The sequence below is a fragment of the Bufo gargarizans genome, chromosome 1 (genome assembly GCF_014858855.1).
Source record: "Bufo gargarizans isolate SCDJY-AF-19 chromosome 1, ASM1485885v1, whole genome shotgun sequence".
In the NCBI taxonomy this organism is placed as follows: domain Eukaryota; kingdom Metazoa; phylum Chordata; class Amphibia; order Anura; family Bufonidae; genus Bufo; species Bufo gargarizans.
This window is the reverse complement of record NC_058080.1, coordinates 18,079,315-18,097,278: the sequence shown is the minus strand read 5'-3', so window position 1 is coordinate 18,097,278 and position 17,964 is coordinate 18,079,315.

Genomic DNA, 17,964 nt, shown 5'->3' with positions numbered 1-17,964 from the left:
CTTCATCGCAGGTACGGATTACCCGGATTTTCTGTTTAGTATCTGGGGGTTTGGTTCTGGGTACCAGTAATTCAGTTTGTATCGATGATAAAGCTAATTGGTATGCTGACCTTAATGTTGAGTCAGGGTATCCTCTGGAGAGAAATCTTTTCCTCAGGATTCCGGCCTGTTTCTCGAATTCAGATTTGTTGGAGCAATTGCGTCTTAAACGCAAATACTGGCCACGTGGTATTCCTCTCTTTAGAGGTAAAGGGTGGCTACTGCTCCAATGTAAGACGGAATTTGTTGATGTTGGTTTGCGGCATATTGTGGTGGCCAGTTCATTCGAACCATTTCACCACAATCCAACTGCTAAAGGCACCTGGTTGGATCAAAGGCCTTTAGGCTGTTTTAGGTGCAGCGGATGCATTGCATGTAGCACTATCCAAACAGGAAAATCATTTATCAGTGTCAACCTTCAAGGATCTTTCACAATTAAAGATTTTGTAAATTGCCGTTCTAAGAGTGTTATCTACAGAATTATCTGCAAATGCCCTATGGAAGATATAGGCAAAACGAAGAGAGAATTGCACAGACGCATCGGGGAACACCTGGGGAACATTACTAATAGAAGAGATACAGCTGTATCTCGTCATGTACAGGAGCACCGTCATGGAGACCCGCGGAGTATCAAGGTCATGGGTATTAAGGCAGTCGCCCCCCCTTTGCGGGGAGGTGACTGGGACCGCATACTTTTACAACATGAAGCCCGCTGGATCCACACTTTGCGCACTGCAGCTCCCCGGGGTCTAAATGAACAACTCTGCTTTGGTTGTTTCATCTGACTGCCATAGCGTAAGATAAGGATCCTAGGATCCATATAAACAAATCTGCCTTGGTTGCCCCCTGACAACCATAACAAAGGACAATAATGGATGTTAACCCCGTCTCTGATATCTGACAGGCTCATCCACACTGATATGAGAATTTCACCTATCACGTGTCACTTCCTATGTATCCATGTAGGGACCAAACCGACCAGAATACTGTTACTTTACTGCAAAAAATGCCATTATATTATGCACCGCTTTTGCTATAGACGGTGCCGTAATGAAGGTTGCCATAAAACGTCCCGGTTACTAGGCAACACATTAAACAACGGCCGCTGGATATAATGTGTCCCGGGCTGATGACATAATCCTTGGCCATCTGCAATGACGCTCTCCTAACTGACCGCGTCATCATGCATCTAACCAGTGCTGTTTATCTTCAGCATGGACAGCGCATGCGCGGTGACGCCGTCCGCCCCGATTACGTCACCGCGCTGCGCTTCAAGCCTCACTCTGAGGCTAAACTTTGTTTAAATATGAGCGTGCGACTCTCTTTAAGCAGGCTACATCACGGCCTGAGGAGACACCGCTGCGCTCACAGAGAGGGATCCCATCATCATTAGGCTGCCCTTTCAACACTGCCTGTTTACCGCCAGGCACGTACTGCGCCCTGATACATGTGTGGAGCCTGGAACAGAGGCTACCACCTGCAAGGTATCAATGTGTCATTCCTTTTTTTGTTATAACTATGTGTGTTGTTCACTGAATACTAATACCAACACCATATGTTACTATACTGTATTGCCCCTTTGTGTGTGCTCAATATTCCCATGATGAGTTCTTATACGAAACATGCGTGTAGGGATTAGCTACATTATGGCACAATAGGGCCAAGTAGCAAAAGGGCAAGGTTCCGGACGGGGTCGTTCTTATTAAAACAGGTGCTCCGTGAATAGGACACTAGGGCTGAGATAGCACCTATATCTAGGGCTGTCTAGGTACCTTAAACCTATCAATACCCCTGTCCAGCCTTAAGTGCTCTTTTTCACAGTAATATTTCATCAACTGAATATCCACGGAAACCGGAGGACCCCGGCTAAACGGTAGGACTACCGGTTATTTAAGGTGCCGCCGTGCACCAATTTATTTTCTATCCCTTGTGTTATCATGCACTCTTTTTTGTTATCAAATACAAATATTTAGGGACCTTATTCTATCGAATAAATTAAAAGTTAAGTTTTAATAAGAATCACCACTCTCACTCTGTTTATATAATTAAAAAATACAGGTGAATAAGTCATCAATTAACATATAGCTTCCCCTTAGTTGAAGGTAGGACGTACCGTTCCTGAGATATTCCAAAAAAATAACCCACATTAGCCAATACAAGCCTGCAAGTCTTCTCTTACTCGTTGGAAGAACGAGTGAAACGTTTTCAAGAAATCTACAGTACGTCCAGTTGCCTTGATTTATTCTTTACAGATATATACCGTGACCTGGATAAATGAGAACCTTCACAGACATTTCTCTTACTCTTTTATAAAAAAAAAATACCAAACTGTACAATTTGCAGAAATAAAACAATACATAAAACAATACATATAAAACAATACCCTCACTTGCCCGGCCACATACATACTCGCATTCATACCACACTAACATACTAAACTTAATCACTAATTTAAACTTATATGCCTATATACACCATGGGAAAAAAACTAAACCTTACCTGGCCGCCCGGCTTTAAAAACCCCAAACAAAAAGACTAACTTACAAACCGGATTCCCAAAAAGTTGGGACACTAAACAAATTGTGAATAAAAACTGAATGCAATGATGTGGAGATGGCAAATGTCAATATTTTATTTGTAATAGAACGTAGATGACAGATCAAATGTTTAATCCGAGTAAATGTATAATTTTAAAGGAAAAATACGTTGATAAAAATTTTCACAGTATCAGCAAATCCCCAAAAAGTTGGGACAAGTAGCAATAAGAGGCTGGAAAAAGTAAATTTGAGCATAACGAAGAGCTGGAAGACCAATTAACACTAATTAGGTCAATTGGCAACATGATTGGGTATAAAATGAGCTTCTCAGAGTGGCAGTGTCTCTCAGAAGCCAAGATGGGTAGAGGATCACCAATTCCCACAATGTTGCGCAGAAAGATAGTGGAGCAATATCAGAAAGGTGTTACCCAGCGAAAAATTGCAAAGACTTTGCATCTTTCATCATCAACTGTGCATAACATCATCCGAAGATTCAGAGAATCTGGAACAATCTCTGTGCGTAAGGGTCAAGGCCGTAAAACCATACTGGATGCCCGTGATCTCCGGGCCCTTAAACGACACTGCACCACAAACAGGAATGCTACTGTAAAGGAAATCACAGAATGGGCTCAGGAATACTTCCAGAAACCATTGTCAGTGAACACAATCCACCGTGCCATCCGCGGTTGCCAGCTGAAACTCGTGCAAAGAAGAAGCCATTTCTAAGCAAGATCCACAAGCTCAGGCGTTTTCACTGGGCCAGGGATCATTTAAAATGAAGTGTGGCAAAATGGAAGACTGTTCTGTGGTCAGACGAGTCACGATTCAAAGTTCTTTTTGGAAATCTGGGACGCCATGTCATCCGGACCAAAGAGGACAAGGACAACCCAAGTTGTTATCAACGCTCAGTTCAGAAGCCTGTATCTCTGATGGTATGGGGTTGAATGAGTGCGTGTGGCATGGGCAGCTGGCATGTCTGGAAAGGCACCATCAATGCAGAAAAATATATTCACGTTCTAGAACAACATATGCTCCCATCCAGACGTCATCTCTTTCAGGGAAGACCCTGCATTTTTCAACAAGATAATGCCAGACCACATTCTGCATCAATCACAACATCATGGCTGCGTAGGAGAAGGATCCGGGTACTGACATGGCCAGTCTGCAGTCCAGATCTTTCACCTATAGAGAACATTTGGCGCATCATAAAGAGGAACGTGCAACAAAGAAGGCCCAAGACGATTGAACAGTTAGAGGCCTGTATTAGACAAGAATGGGAGAGCATTCCTATTTCTAAACTTGAGAAACTAGTCTCCTCGGTCCCCAGACGTCTGTTGAGTGTTGTAAGAAGAAGGGGAGATACCACACAGTGGTGAAAATGGCCTTGTCCCAACTTTTTGGGGATTTGTTGACACCATGAAATTTTGATTTAACATATTTTTCATTTAAAATGGTACATTTTCTCAGTTTAAACTTTTGTTCCGTGATTTATGTTCTATTCTGAATAAAATATTAGAAGTTGGCACCTCCACATCATTGCATTCAGTTTTTATTAACGATTTGTATAGTGTCCCAACTTTTTTGGAATCTGGTTTGTATTATAAATGGAAAATAACAGAACATAAAAGAACATAAAATAATATAAACAAATAAACTAATATGAACAAAGAATAAAGTAAATAAAATAAATAAAAGGCGACCACTGTCAAGCAAAGCAAACAAATAGGAGACCTTGCCACTTTTATATTTATATATATATATATATATATATATATATATATATATTTATTTTTTCCGTCACCTTTTTATAGAATAAAAAACAAACACCAAAAGCTTAACCTATTCTAACTGTATACCACGCTACCTTACCCATCACCCAGGGCTGACCACCGCCTCATGTCTCTATCATGTCCGCATAGTCCAAGGCTAGCCCTTCCACCACCACCCACATCTAGCCCTTCGCCTCATTTCCTCCCATGTCTGCATAGTTCAGGGCTAGATGCAGGCCTCTCCACTCAAAGAACACATAAACACATAAACCCCCCTCACCCACCCAACCTAACTAATCCCAACTATCTCTCTTCTAACAATACATAACAACCTACATGACTACATAACTTTACACCCTCCCAAAGGCCCAAGTTCGGTCTTTGCAAGCCTTTTTCAAAACCACAACTTACTACAAAACAAAAATCTAGTGTGAAAGCAATTTTCAGCCCACCACCAGGTATAGTATGACTAGACTATGGTACGTCAAAAGCAAAGCCTCTCCAGAGGAGAGAGGCCCTACTGGTACCCAGTGGCTCATACTCAAGAGAACGCACCTTCACCAGGCCACTAAAGATGTTCCTACAAACCTCGTCCACCTTGAGGACTTTCTGCTGCGTAGAAACGAAACACCATGCATTCCATATGTAGAACCTAACCACTATGCTAACTAAAAAAACTTGTGCACGGGTCCCTCCTTCCCAGATCTCTGAACACTCCATAGGCCCACTCCGCATAGGAGAGGCTGGCTAGCCTGGGCCAGCCAATGGAAGCTCCTACCCGTTCATACACCTCTGTATTAAAAGGACAATGAATCAGGAAGTGCTCCATACTTTCCAGTATGGAGCCGCACTCCTCCCGGGGACAACCCCTTTCATCAGAGTTCCTGTACTTCAGGTGGACCCTTACACACAGCCTCCAGTGAAATCAGTGCCAAGTCCCAAAACTTCAAGGGGATCCTTGCAGAATTTAGCAACTGTAATCCCTTGTCTAGATCCCGGCTTGGGCAATCCTTGAGGGCCAGGGGCTTCTGAAAGTGGGTCAACAAGACCCTCTTGTCAAGGGATTTCCTTGACAGAGTCATACTCCCTCACCTCCAAACCCCACCAGCAAATCACCTTCAGAATCGGGGTGACATAAGCCGGAAGATAGCCGTGAGGCGTATGCCAGTCCTTCACTTGCCATCCTGTCTCCCATTCCTGGAGGAAAGGCCGAAACCACTTCCTACAGGAGACTATTCACGGAGTAGGCCTCTCCATCAAGAGGTTTGCCAAATTTATCTTGACAAAGGTGTTCAAAAGAAACACCACAGGGTTGACCATAGATAACCCCCCTAGTCTCCTCATGCGATAAGTCATCTCTCTATTGATCAGGTTCAGCCTATTCCTCCATAAAATCTGGAAGAACAGGCTATAAACCCGAGTCCAGAGAGGCACTAGAAAGATATACACACTACCCAAATAGATAAGCAAAGTGAGAAGGTAAGTAAAGAAGGTAAGTAGAGAGGTAAGCAAAGGGAGAAGGTTAAAGGGGTGGACATTGTTAAAGGTGTGGGCACTGTGAAGGTCACTGTTAAAAGGGTGGCCACTATGAAGGTCACTGTTAAAGGGGTTTTCAATGTTAAAGGGGCGGGCACTGTTGAGGTCACTGTTAAAGGGCGGGCACTGTTAAAGGGGTGGGCACTGAGGAGGTCACTGTTAAAGAAGCGGGCACTGTGGAGTTCACTGTAAAAGAAGTGGACACTGTGGGGGTCACTATTAAAGAAGCGGTCACTGTTAAAGAGGTGGGCACTGTGGAGGTCACTGTTAAAGGGGCAGGCACTGTGCAGATAATTGTTAAAGACGTGGTCCGTGGTCACTAGTAAAGGGTTGGGCACTGTGGTAGTTATTATCAAAGTAGCGGCCACTGTGGAGGTCACTGTTAAAGGGGAAGGCACTGTGGAGGTCAATGTTAAAGGAGCGGGTACTGTAGAGGTCACTGTTATGGAAGATACTTTTGATATCTTTTTACAACACACAGAGACATGAAACAAAATAGATTAAATATACCTGTGCGAAGCCGGGTCCTTCTGCTAGTACATATATAAAAATGAGCTTCAGTCTGTCTGTCTAGATGCTCTTTATGCGCGACCAAACGACTGGACTGATTGTCACCAAATTTGGCACACAGGTACATCAGGTGTCCGGGAAGGTTTTAGAGCAGGTCTCAGCTCTCTAGGACGTACTGTTCCTGAGATATACCCAAAAAATGACCTGCATTAGTCAATAGAAGCCAGCAAGCCTTTCACTTAAATCCAAACTGAAATTAACACGGTCACATGTCGCTTATTCGTCAATAAAACTCGCAGGTCCTACTCCAGGTTGCCATAACAACTGATTACAGGTTATAGCAGTTCACAGGTCCTTAAATATTCAGTCATATTATGTATGAGGGCACAACTACACTGCTACATGCATGGGGTAGGGGCCACTAATTGAGTTGAGCGGACACCGGGATGTTCGGGTTCGGCGGGTTCGGCCGAACTTCGGAAAAAAGTTCGAGTTCGGGACCTGAACTTGACATAAACTTGACCCCGAACCCCATTGAAGTCAATGGGGACCCGAACATTTGAGCACTAAAATGGCTGTAAAAATGTCATGGAACGAGCTAGAGGGCTGCAAATGTAGTCAAAATGTGGTTAAGAGCATGGCAAGTGCTCTGCAAACAAATGTGGATAGGGAAATGACTTTAAATAGCATAAAATATGTAAAAAAAAATATATATATAATCTTGATCTAGGAGGACCAGGTTCATATGGAGTAGGAGGTTGAGGAAGCGGTGGATGTAGCGGTGTAGGTGGAAGTGGTGGTGAAGGAGGAGGAGGTAGCCTACACTGCTTTTTGCTTTAAATTTTTTTTTTTTTAAATAAGGGTACACCCCAAAACATTGGGAAATATAACCCTCCAGTCGTGCTAAACACACATTCAGACAATACACCAGCTGCAGGGCAGGCCAGCACCTCCAAGGCGTAAAGGGCAAGCTCAAGCCGGGTGCCCAATTTGGAGACCCAGAAGTTGCAGGGGCTGACCCCTGTCAGTTAGTTTGTGTAGGCGTATGCATACTTACTGCCCCACCATGTTGCATGTCCCCGTGATGTTCACGATCAAATTTGATATCTGCTCTATCAACTTTCGTTGTTCTTTTATCAGGGTTCCAGGCCGGAGAGGGAGCGTGAGAAAAAGAGACCAAATTTAAGGGAGATAAATTTATTTTAAAATATTGGGATCGAGAAGAAATGTGGGAAAAGCTATTGAGGCACAAATGTTGTCCAAAAGAGTATAAAGGAAATGTAGGACAAAGTATTGAAGCTTAAATGTGGTACAACTTGTTTATGTTTAAGCATTGAATCAAAGGAGGTGGCACGCATCAATTAAAGAGGCATTTCAGAAAAATTATTCCCTGTCACCTATGCAGAGCCGGGGTTTATTCACGTCTAAAATTCTATAATGTCAACCCAAGAATGTAACAGAAAAATTATTGAAATTTATTAAGCTGTCAACTAGGTAGAGGAGGGTTATATTACACCCAAAAATTGGTGAATTTGACCCTAAAATGTAACTAACAATTTATTTATTTTTGTTAACCAGCCTACTGGGTATAGCAGTGGTATATTACACCCAAAAATGAGTGAATTTCACAATGAAATGTAACAGACAATTTTTTTTATTGTTTAACCTGTCTACTAGGTATAGCAGTGGTACATCACACCCAAAAATTGTTGAATTTCAACAAAAAAATGTAACTGACAAATATAATTTTTTTTTTGTTAACCGGCCTACTAGGTATAGCAGTGGTACTATACGCTTAAAAATTGATTCATTTCACCAGAAACTGTAAATGACAATTTTATTTTATTTTTTAACCGGCATACTAGGTATAGCAGTGGTACTATACACCCAAAAATTGGTGAATATCACCCAAAAATGTTAATTACAAATTTTTTATATATTTTTTTAACCGGCATACTAGGTATAGCAGTGGTACTATACACCCAAAGATTGGTTAATTTCACCAGAAAATGTTAATGACAATTTATTTTTATTGTTTTAACTGGCCTACTAGGTATAGCAGTGGCACTATACGCCCAAAAATTGGTGAATTTCACCCGAAAACGTGAATGACAAAGTAGTGAAATGATATAAAATAAAACACTTATAATAAAATAAAAGGATTTATGAGGTGGAGTTCCATATGGAGTAGGAGTTTGAGGAGCCGGTGGACGTAGCGGAGTAAGTGGAAGCGGCGGTGGAGGAGGACGAGATAGCCAACACTGGTTTTTGGTTTTAAGTTAATTTAGTAAAATTAAGGTACACTCCAAAAGAGTGTAAAATATCCAAAATACAAACATGGCTGCTTAGTGCAGGTGTACATGTCTATTCTGCACAAGGTACGGACAATTCCTGTGGGATCCATGCTTGGTTCATTTTAATGAACGTGAGCTTGTCCACATTGGTTGTGTACAGGCGTTCAGATAATACACTGGCTGCAAGGCAGGCCAGCACCTCCAAGACGTAAAGGGCAAGCTCCGGCCATGTGCCCAATTTGGAGACCCAGAAGTTGAAGGGGGCAGACCCGTCATTCAGTACGTGTAGGCTTGTGCACACATACTGCTCCACCATGTTGCTGAATTGCTGCCTCCTGCTAAGACGTTCCATATCAGCCGGTGGTGCTGGTTGTTGTGGCGTGCTGACAAAGCTTTTCCACATTTTGGCCATGCTAACCCTGCCTTCTGAGGTGCTGGCGGTGCCCCAGCTGCATTGGTGACCTCTTCCTCTGCCTTCACCTTGTGCTTCCACTGTGCCCCCGCTGTCAGGTGGGAATGCCACCAGCAGTGCGTCTACCAGCGTGTTCTTGTACTCGCGCAACTTACGATCACGCTCCAGTGACAGAATTAAGGACGGTACGTTGTCCTTGTAATGGGAAACCAGCAGCGTTGCCGCCCAGTAATCAGCACAAGTTATAATGTGGGCAACTCGGCGGTCGTTGCGGAGACACTGCAGCAAGTAATCGCTCATGTGTGCCAGGCTGCCCAGAGGCAACGAAAAGCTGTCCTCTGTGGGAGGTGTATCGACTGTGTCCTCTGTATCCCCCCATCCACACACCAGTGATGGCCATGAGCTGGTCTGGGTGCCACCCTTCTGTGAACATGGTTCCTCCATCTCCTCCTCCTCATCCTCCACCTCCTCATTCTCCAGAACTGTGCCATGGCTGGACAATTGTGTACCTTGGGTTTGTGGGTGCAGGAACCCACCCTCGGAACCGCTTGGTAATGACTGGCCTGAAACCCTACAAAATGATTCCTCTTCCTCCTCCTCCTGTGCCACATCCTCCTCCATCATCGCCAGGAGCGTTTTTTCAAGGAGGCATAGAAGTGGGATAGTTACGCTGAGAATGGCGTTATCGGCACTGGCCATGTTGGTGGAGTACTCAAAACAGCGCAAGAAGGAACACAGGTCTCACATGGAGGCCCAGTCATTGGTGGTGAAGTGGTGCTGTTCCGCCGAGCGACTCACCCGTGCGTGCTGCAGCTAAAACTCCACTACCACCTGCTGCTGCTCGCACAGTCTGACCAGCATGTGCAAGGTAGAGTTCCACCTTCTGGGCACGTGGCATATAAGGCGGTGAGCTGGAAGGCCGAAGTTACGCTGCAGCGCTGACAGGCGAGCAGCAGCAGGGTGAGAATGCCAAAAGTGCGCACAGACCCGCACTTTATGCAACAGCTCTTACATATCGGGGTAAGTTTTAAGAAACCTCTGCACCACCAAATTCAGCACATGCGCCAGTCAAGGGATGTGCGTCAAATCGGTTAGTCCGGAGCTGCCATGAGATTTCGCCCATTATCGCACACCACCAGGCTGGGCTTGAGGCTGACTGGCACAAACCACTCATCGGACTGTTGTTCAAGGCCTGTCCACAGCTCCTGCGCGGTGTGGGGTTTGTCCCCCAAAACAGATACATTTTAAAACTGCCTGCTGTCGTTTACCCCTGGCTGTGCTGTTGTTGGTGGTGAAGGTGTTACGCTGACCGGATGAGAAGCTGGTAAAGGATGAGGAAGCAGAGGAGGAAGCAACAGGAGGCAAATTGAAGCGCCCTACAATCCTCGGTGGTGGAAGGACATGCGCCAAACTGCTATCCGACTCAGGCCCAGCCGCTACTGCATTTACCCAGTGTGCTGTTATGGAGAAATAACAGACCTGACCGTGCTTACTGGTCCACTTATCCGTAGTCAGGTGCACCTTGCCACAGATGGTATTGCGCAGTCCACATCTGATTTTGTCCCCTACTTGGTTGTGAAGGGAAGGGATGGAGTGCCTTGAAAAGTAGTTAGGGATGGGCACGACATACGGTGGGACAGCCACCGCCATAAGGCCTTTAAAACTTGCCGTCTCCACCAGACGGAGTGACAGCATTTCTCGCAGCACCACGACCTAGGCCACGTCCCTTATTTGACGCTCTCCTCATATTTTTCAAATTTAGGATCTTGCCCTAAATGGGTGTTTAATTAATAGTAGAATAGAACGACAGTATGTAAAGGGTGTATCTCTGAACCAGACTAGGCCTTAATTAAATATTTCTTTGCACAAAATGGCTGTATTTCAAATGCCTGGTTCAAACCCCTGTATGTAGAGGGGGTATCTCACAGGACCTGAACCAGTGTAGGCCTGAAGCAAATATTTCTTTGCCCAAAATGGCTGTATTTCAAATGGCTGTATTTCAAATCCCTGAATCCAACCCCTGTATGTAGAGGGGGTATCTCACATGGTCTGAACCAGTGTAGGCCTAAATCAAATATTTATTTGCACAAAATGGCTGTATTTCAAATGGCTGTATTTCAGATGCCTGCAATAACTCCCTGTATGTAAAGGGGTTATCTCACAGGGCCTGAACCAGTGTAGGCCTGAAGTAAATATTTCTTTGCCCAAAATGGCTGTATTTCAAATGGCTGTATTTCAAATCCCTGAATAAAACCCCTGTATGTAGAGGGAGTATCTTACACGGTCTGAACCAGTGTAGGCCTGAACTTAATATTTATTTGCCCAAAATGGTTGTATTTCAAATCCCTGAATCAAGCACTTAGGGGGTTATGGAGGCACATGGGGGCTTATGGAGGCATATGGGGGCTTATGGACGCATATGGGGCTGATGGAGGCACATGGGGGCTGATGGAGGCACTTGGGGTCTCATGGAGGCATTTGGGGGGCTGATGGAGGCACTTGGGGGCCTATTTGAGGCACTTAAGGGGTTATGGAGGCACTTGGGGGCTATTTGAATGGAGGCTGATGGAGGCACTTGGGGGCTTATGGATGCACAGGGGGGCTTATGGAGGCACATGGGGACTTATGGAGGCATATGAGGGCTTATGGAGGCAAATGTAGCTTATGGAGGCATATGGGGGCTGATGGAGGCACTTGGGGGGCTATTTGAGGCACTTGGGGGGATATTGAGGCACTTGGGGGCTATTTGAATGGGGGCTTATGGAGGCACTTGGGGGCTATTTGAATGGGGGCTTATGGAGGCACTTGGGGGTCTATTTGAATGGGAGCTTATGGAGGCACTTGGGAAGCTATTTGAATGGGGGCTTATGGAGGCACTTGGGGCTGTTTAAGCCACATAGGGCTGTTTGAGGCAAATGGGTGCTGTGTTGTGAGGCACATGGGGGGCTGTTTGAGGCTGATGGGGGCTATTTGAGGCATATGGAGGCTGATGGTAGCTGGTGGAGGCATATAGGGGGGCTGTTTGAGGCATATGGGGGCTGATGGATGTAGCAGAGCTGAATATGCTTCTGTTCAGCCATAGTTCTAGTGGGGAAGGGAATAGACAGATGTAGCAGAGCTGTATATGTGTCAGGTCAGCATCAATGCTGGTGGAATAGAGAAACGGATGTAGTAGAGCTGTATATGTTGCGGGTCAGCATCAATGCTGGTGGAATAGAAAAACTGATGTAGCAGAGCTGTATATGTTGCGGGTCAGAATCAATGCTGGTGGAAGAGAGAAACTGATGTAGCAGAGCTGTATATGTGGCGGGTCAGTATCAATGTTGGTGGAAGAGAGAAACAGATGTAGCAGAGCTGAATATGTGGCTGTTCTGACACAGTGCTGGTTGAAGAGATAAACAGACAGATGTAGCAGAGCTGTATATGAAGCTTTTCAGACACAGTGCTAGTGGGGGAGTAGAATAAAAAGTTTACTGTTAAAGTGGCGGGCACTGTAGAGGTCAATATTAAATGGGCGGCCACTAAGAAGTTCACTGTTAAAGGGGTGGTCAATGTTATGGGGCATGTACTATGGAGGTCATTGGTAAAGAAGAAAGCACTGTGGAGATCACTGTTAACCCCTTAGGGACTGGGCTCATTTTCACCTTAAGGACAAAGAAATTTTTAGCAAATCTGACCAGTGTCACTTTAAGCGGTGATAACTTTAAAACACTTTGACTTATCCAGGCTATTCTGAGTTTGTTTTTTCGTCACATATTGTACTTCATGACACTGGTAAAATGAAGTCAACATTTTTTTTTTTATTTATAAAAAAATACCAAATTTACGATTTTTTTTTTTTTAAAATGCAAATTTCCAAGTTTCAATTTCTCTACTTCTATAATACATAGTAATACCTCCAAAATTAGTTATTACTTTGCATTTCCCATGTGTCTACTTCATGTTTGGATCATTTTGGGAAAGCTAGTTTATTTTTTAGGGATGTTACAAGGCTTTAGAAGTTTAGAATCAAATCTTGTAATGTTTCAGAAATTTTCAATTTTCCAATTTTTAGGGACCAGTTCAGGTCTGAAGTCACTTTGTGAGGCTTACATAATAGAAACCACCCAAAATGCTATAAACTACACCCCTCAAGGTATTCAAAACTGATTTTACAAACTTTGTTAACCCTTTAGGTGTTCCACAAGAATTAACGGAAAATAGAGAAACAATTTCAAAATTTCTCTTTTTATGGCAGATTTTCCATTTTAATAATTTTTTTCCAGTTCCAAAGCAAGGTTTAACAGCCAAACCAAACTCAATAATTATGGCCCTGATTCTGTAGTTTACAGAAACACCCCATATGCGGTCAAAAACTGCTGTACGGGCACACGGCAGAGCTTACGGGCACACGGCAGGGCGCAGAAGGAAAGTAATGCAATACGGTTTTTGGAAGGCAGATTTAGCTGGACTGTTTGTTTTTACACCATGTCCCATTTGAAGCCCTCCTGATGCAACCCTAGAGTAGAAACTCTATAAAAGTGACCCCATCTAAAAAACTACACCGCTCAAGGTATTCAAAACAGATTTTACAAACATCATTAACCCTTTAGGTGTCCCACAAGAGTTATTGGCAAATGGAGATGAAATTTCAGAATTTAAATTTTTTGGCAAATTTTCCATTTTAATTCATTTTTCCCAGTAACAAAGCAAGGGTTAACAGCCAAACAAAGCTCAATATTTATGGCCCTGATTCTGCAGTTTACAGAAACACCCAATATGTGGTTGTAAACTGCTGTACGGGCACAAGGCAGGGCGCAGAAGGAAAGGAATGCCATACGGTTTTTGGAAGGCAGATTTTGCTGGACAAATTTTTTTGACACCATGTCCCATTTGAAGAACCCCTAGAGTAGAAACTCCCAAAAAGTTACCCCATTTTAGAAACTACGGGATAGGGTGGCAGTATTGTTGGTACTAGTTTAGGGTACATATGATTTTTGGTTTCTCTATATTACACTTTTTGTGAGGCAAGGAAACAAGAAATAGCTGTTTTGGCACCGTTTTTATTTTTGTTCTTTACAACATTCCTCTGACAGGTTAGATCATGTGATATCTTTATAGACCAGGTTGTCACGGATGCGGCGATACCTAATATGTATACTTTTTTTTTATTTATGTAAGTTTTACACAATCATTTCTTTTTTTAAACAAAAAAAACATGTTTTAGTATTTCCATAGTCTGAGAGCCATCATTTTTTTCAGTTTTTGGGCGATTACCTTGGGTAGGGTATGATTTTTGCGGGATGAGATGATGGTTTTATTGGCACTATTTTGAGGTGCGTGTGACTTTTTGATCGCTTGCTATCAACCTAATGGCCTGAATATTAATTACAGGTATGGAGGCGTAATGTGAGATGAGACGTTTGCCCTCTCATATGTTGCTTGTGATGTGTTAAGTATTTCCTCCTCCTGAGGACATGTTCATTGACAAAAACATTTTATATATAAAAAATGCAAACCATATAAAAATAATAACAAAAAATAATAGAAACAAGTAAAACAAGGCTATTGCATTATAAAATTTTCTTTGGGTGTCACTTGCATCACTAATTTTGTGTATCATTACAGATTCACTGCAATTCCGGGGGAAGATACGAAAGAAAAATGATGAGCCTGGATGGTGGATGAGGAGCCCACTAAGTATTTATTTCCTTTTGTGTAAACTTTTGTTTTTTTTTCTCTCTCTGGGGTATGGTGTTATTGTCCCGATGGCATATCAAGAGGGTTAATTTGGATAACAGAAGTACAGTGCTGACCGCCTACAAAAACTTTTTTGTTCTGGTACATGTAACTGAGGAGAACCCTCTAGGTCACGAGCCGCAGCAAGAACGTAACCCGCGGTGCTGATGGCATTAGCGTGCTGTCAGCATCGGGGTGACACATTGAGTATGGTTTTCCATCTTGGAAAAGTGGGGACCCTCCTCTTGAATGTGACTAAATGGAATTTATCCACTGTGACCTGTTACTGAACTTATTAGGCTCTCAGCACGTTACACAGTATTAACATATATACTGGCTGGACTCCCTGTTACATTATGGTGACTTCGGGCATTAATGATCGGAGTTGGCATGTGCTTCCTCCCTCCACCATCGGTGCACATGACGTGGCAGGAGTAATGGATATGCGCCTGTTACGTCATTCAGGAGTGACATCACCAACCAGCGTGGTGCTGCTCGGACGCTGTCTGATGAAGTATATGCGACCGGGACATGCGCACTTACACCACTGAGACACGCTGAACAGCGCGATAGTATGTGTGGGCTGCATCACTTTCCCAGGTATTAATTCATCATTATACCCCCGTCACATATGTGCACAATTAATGTATTATGAATAATTATGGATGTATAATGAACAGCTGACAAGGTTTATGGACTTTATGTAATAATATAAGACAGTCAGCCTGATTATGCACTTGTTGTACTGTTAGCACTAGGCACATTACTAATGATCACTATGGTGACCTCTTAGAGATTGTATGTATATTTTTTATACTGTTTTTTATTAAGTATCAATCATGTTGATGTATTAATGATTTAATTGATTAACTGATATAATGTTTGCTCTGCACTTTTGTCAATGCTTGAGAAAGGCTCATGTAGAGCCGAAACGTCGCTTTTTTGCTGCCACCACATGGGTGATTAAATACTACCTGTTTTACTGAAGAAACCAATTGGAGTGCTGTCCGATTTTTTCTATTGTCTACAAGTGGGTAAGCTCCAGTTACCGTACTTGGACTTTGCACCCGCTTTAGTTTTTTTCAAAAGTGGTGCTGCCGGTAGTTTTATATATATATATATATATATATATATATATATATTAGCTAAAGGACCCGCCTTCGCTGGGGTATATTTTATCTATATCATTTAATGTTTGTGTGTGTCATTAAAAGATATCGACAGTATCCACTATAGCACTACAGCACACCACCCCCTTGACAGTGACCTCCACAGGGGCCCGCCCCTTAACAGTGGCCTTTACAGCACTCTGCCCCTTAACACTGACCTCCATAGCGGACCATCACCTTAACTGTGACCTCCACAGCAGCCTGCCCCTAGGGTGGCCAGAGGTCCAGTTTTAGGCCGGATAGTTTGTCTTTCAGACTCCCTGTCCTCCATCTGACATAGGGCCTGGAAGGACACAAGGATGTCCTTTTGAACAGCTCACTCTTATAAAGCAGCACTGTGCTGTCTGAGTGTGAGCTGCAGAGAGAAAGTCACCCTCCCGTCTCTGCAGCTGACTGAAGTTGATTTTCAACCTCATTTTCTCAATCCCTGTCGGTTGAGGAGTGGGAGGGGCGTGGCCTAACCAGATCGGCGCGTGGCTAAGCTAGACCTAGAAGTTGATTTTTAACTTCATTTTTTCAATTCCTGTTGCTAAGGAGTGGGGGGGGGCGTGGCCTAACTGGATCAGGGGCGTGTCCTTTTGAACAGCTCAGTCTAAGACAATCTGTTTGAATGTGAGCTGCAGGGAGAAAGTAACTGTCCCTCCCACCCCTGCAGCTGACAGAAGTTGATTTTTAACTTTATTTTTTCAATCCCTGTTGGCTAATAAGTGGGAGAGGGCGTGGCCTAGCCAGCTCAGGGGCGTGGCTTAGCGGGACCTGGGGGTGAGGGTTTAAGTTCGTCTTTTGAGGGTGGACACATTGTGGCAGGGGGTGTGTTTGGGCTCCTTCCTAAAAGAGTGACGCCCCTCTCAGCACCTTACTGTCTTATTTGCATACCAAATAAACTGGATTTTCAGAGGATAAAAACATCTATTGCTGGAACAAAGGCACATCTGGAAATAAGGTACTAAGTGCTATTAGGCCGTGGCTTTACTTCAATAGCAATTATCCTGGTGACAGATTTCCTTTAAAGTTCTCCTACAGCAGTGAAAATAAATGGCTGGGTTGTTATGGAAACCTGGAGTAAAACTGTATGTGGAGGTTGGAGGACCTGCGAGCTTCTATTGGCTGATAAGGGTCATGTGACCAAGCTTCTATTGGCTAATGCATTTTTATGGAATATCTCAGGAACGGTACGTCCTAGAGAGCTGAGACCTGGTCTAAAACCTTCCCGGATGGCTGATGTACCTGTGTGCCAAATTTTGTGATGGTAAATGCGACGGTTCAGATTCCTTTAGAAAAATAGTAAATAGTAAAATAGTAGATAGAAAAATGGCATAAAATGGCATGACATATACAAAAGTTTGAAGTGTCCCCTTTTAGCACATAGTGGGACACTGCAGATGGTCTTCTATGGAGGTCACTGTTAAGTGGTGGGGTGCTGTAGAGGTCACTGTTAAGGGGGTGGGGTGTTGTGGAGGTCACATTTTAAGGGAACAGAGCTCTGTGGAGGTCACTGTTAAGGGGACGGGTTATTGTGGAAATCACTGTTAAGGAGACGAGATACTGTGGAGGTCACTAATAAAGGGTTGGCTGCTGTGGAGGTCCCTGTTAAGGGGTTGGTGTAATGTGAAGGTGACTGTTAAAGAGGCGGTGCTGTGGAGGTCACTTTTAAGGGGGTAGTGCACTGTGGAGGTCACTGTTAAAGGGGTGGGGTGCTGTGGAGGACACTGTTAAAGGGGTGGTGGTGTGAGGGGTCATTGTTAAGGGGGTAGGCCACTGTGGAGGCCAGAGTTAAGAGGATGAGATGCTGTGGAGGTCACTGTTAAGGGGTAGATTGCTGTGGAGGTCACTGTTAAGGCAGCGGGCTGCTGTGAAGTTCAAAGTTAAGGGGGTGAGCTGCTGTGAAGTTCACACTTTAAGGAGACAGGGTGCTGTAGAGGTCACTTTTTATGGGGGATACTGTCAATATATTTTATCCCCACAGACAAACATTAAAGG